Here is a 3,409-nt window from a genome sequence, read left to right as displayed (position 1 = left end):
CATCGAGGCTTATCATTCACCATAAAATTGTCCCTACCATAAAGAGGGCAAGTAGTCTTTAGGGGAGGATATAATAGTCATTTTAAGGCAGCAATAAGGACACCTTAGCATTTGAAGGGACGATCATTATTTTATCGAGGCAACATAGAGGGACTAGATCTCATATGCTGATTTTATTCGTAGGCAGCAGGCTAAGGTATCCTCGTATCTGAGGACTTGACTATTTTTTAATCGAAAGGCAGCAATAAGAGGGATTACCTTAAAGGTGCGTAGGTGCATCAATCACGTGATTCAGTTTGGATATTTTATCTTGTCTTAGTGATCTAGATTCAGTTAATAGTCTTGCCACTCCCTATATTACTAACCACGCAATTAAAATAAAGGCAGAAATATAAATGTTCCTACGCTATTACAAGGCTTCGGGTGGGGGATTACATGGCCAAAAACCCATGAATGCAGAAAAGAAAAGGCAGAACTTTAAAGGCATAAAAATAAAACCTTAAAATATTACATGGCTTTGGGGTAGTTACAAGAATATAATTAATTAGGCAAATGATGAAAAATTAGTACGGTAAAAGGGCAAACCCCAAATGGGGGAAAAAGTTAACCACAGTTAATAGAATCAAAATAGTAAGTCAGCAAGGCAAGGAAAAAGGCAAACCCAAACGGGACAAAGTTAACCACTGTTAATAGAAATCAGATAAAAGCTTAGACTAGGGTTGGAATACCTAAAGGGTTAACGGGAAACTAATTACTGAGCCTAACTGCACTAAGTTAGTTAAAGTTACAAGGAAAAGTTAATTGATTAAATAAACCTAAATCTAATTAGATTAACCTAATTATTTAACCTAATTCAAGCTAATTAATTAATTAATTCTAATTTAAGAAAAAATAATATTATAATTTTGTCGATTTAGACGTTTACCTAAAATAGGATTTTGGCTATTAGTAATAAAAAGATTTATTGGTTAAATTTAAAAGAAAGTAAAATAAATAAAAAAAGGGAATTAAAATTAACAAATAAATAAACAAACCAGGGACTGAGATCCCATGTGCAACGTCCTTGAGTATCCATGGTGGAGATGCGTCCCAGGCACCTTCAGATCTGAGCGTGTAAGCATCATATGGCTGGTGCTGAGGGTGTATCGTGAGGTGCGTGGAGGGGGGCACATGGAATCTGAAAGCATGATTGTTCAAATAAATTAGAAAAATAGAGAGGAGACATTAGGGATCGAACATGCATCCCTTGGGTGACCAGTTTCCTTCCTTTACCATCAGCGTTGCACATGTTAGCTGATAATAAAACCAAGATCAAACAACATATATTAAAACATGGATTAAATTGAAAATTTCAAAAGCACTCAAACTGGGGCCCGCCACTTCACGCATTAACCAATGAAGAGGAAAGAGGAAGAGACTGGGTTGTTGACCACCAATCACCATGCGTGAACATGCCACACAGACCTCCCCTGGTCAAATGAGTTGCAGCGGCGCCAGAGTCAAACTCTGGTCGCCTTCTCCGGCGATACGAAAGCTCCCACCTACAATAAACATTGAAAGACACAATCCAAACGCACCCAGATGCACTAAATCTCATGCTGCGATTTCAATGGAAAGATTAGTTTTCAAAAATAACACACATAACTATGAAAACGAAAGGATCACCCCTTAATGCCGTAACCATGGCAAGGACTCATTCCGGCATGTAAACTCGTGAACGATGGTTCAAAACGGTCCTAAACTTTCCCATGATCATGGATATATGCATCAGAATTACTTATAGGCCATGAATGGAAAATTCGAGATCCAAGAAAACTTACCTCACCGGTGCAATCAAGGGAGGACCTTTTGGAGTGCTTAGAGATTGGTTGGTGCTATGGATCAACTCCTGGGAACTTTGGGAAGTGATTGGTGTAATTTTTTGGCTTTGAATCCTTCTTAAACTTGCTTTTTGCCCATGCCCTAGCTTTTTGTAAACTTTGAAATTTTGGAACCCTAGCACTTGCACCACCTTTTCGTCTCTTTTTCTTGTGGTATGGTTCAGAATATACAAGGGGTGGAACTAGGTCAACAAACTTGGAGAGAATCAAATTGAATCAAAGATTGGAGTTTTGAAAAATATGATTGGTAAATGTTTCCAAATTTGGCCAATTTTGATTCAATCTTACCAATATGGTTATGCACGAAATTAGATGGGAAATATGGTGCTTATTTGATTGGATTTTATTGGAAATCAAGGCAAAGTTAAATCCCTTTCATAATTCTTTGATTACTTGATTTTAATCATATTTTTAATGAATAAAAATCAATATAAAACCAAATAAAATCCATAAATTCGTGGCATTTGGATTGGATGTTTTGGATGACTTGAGGATCAAGATTGAATTAAAAAAGATTGGGCCCATTTGCAAGAAAACTCCTTTTGAACCATATTTGCTTCACATTTTTTACTCAAAATTGTCCAACTTTGACAAGGCATATCTCCCTCAATTTTTAAGATATGAGAGATTTCTAACACTTTTTGGAAATCTCAAGATGTCCTCTACAAGCCACTTTCAAACCTTTTTCCCATTTGGAGATTTTATCTTGATGATATGGGCTTTGACAAAAACTGCTTTTGGTTGACTTTCAAAAAGGACCTATAATTCTTTGGACCATATCTCTTAAATGAAGCATTTTTGACCTTGGCATTAGAGAGACAAAGTTGTAGAGAATTCAATTTCCTTAAAAATAGGCTTTGGTTGGGAAATTTATGATGTTCCATGTGAAAGTTATGGTTGGTCAAAGTTTAGTTGACTTTTAATTCCAAAACCCTAATTTAGAAACTTTAGGTTTTGTTGATTTCTGAACTTTTCTTGATGGATCATGATCAAACCTTGATCAAATGATGAATGTTATTTAAAGGTGTTGATGTAGACCAAGAATCGGGAGTTTTGACTGTGATTTGATCATAGTCGACTTTTGGGTCAAACTAGTCGACTGTTGACCATTTGAGCAGTTGACTGGGCAATCTTGGGAACTGAGGCTTGAAACTTGGCATGGAGATAATTTGAATCATAAGAAGTCATATGAGACTCTTTTGAGGCCTTGATTCATCCATCTTCTTTGATCAATTCAAAACCCTAGTTTGACGGTCTTTGATTTAGGAGAGAGTGCATTCAGTCAATTTATGAAATGTCTTGAGCCATTGATATTTAGATGAGCTTGAGTATGAAAATGTGGAGGGAAAATTTTGGGGTATGACACAGACACAACCTGTGAGTCAAGGCTTGGTCATAAACAATGATTCAAGTTTTGTCTGCATTGAAGTTGTAATTTTCCCTTAGAGTGTGTTTGGATGAAGCATTTTAATGAGGGAAAGTAATTTTATGACTTGATCAAAATCTATTGCTTGGCTAATAAATATGGA

Source organism: Vicia villosa, linkage group LG3 (genome assembly GCF_029867415.1).
Source record: "Vicia villosa cultivar HV-30 ecotype Madison, WI linkage group LG3, Vvil1.0, whole genome shotgun sequence".
NCBI lineage: Eukaryota > Viridiplantae > Streptophyta > Magnoliopsida > Fabales > Fabaceae > Vicia > Vicia villosa.
This window is presented reverse-complemented; position numbering follows the sequence as displayed.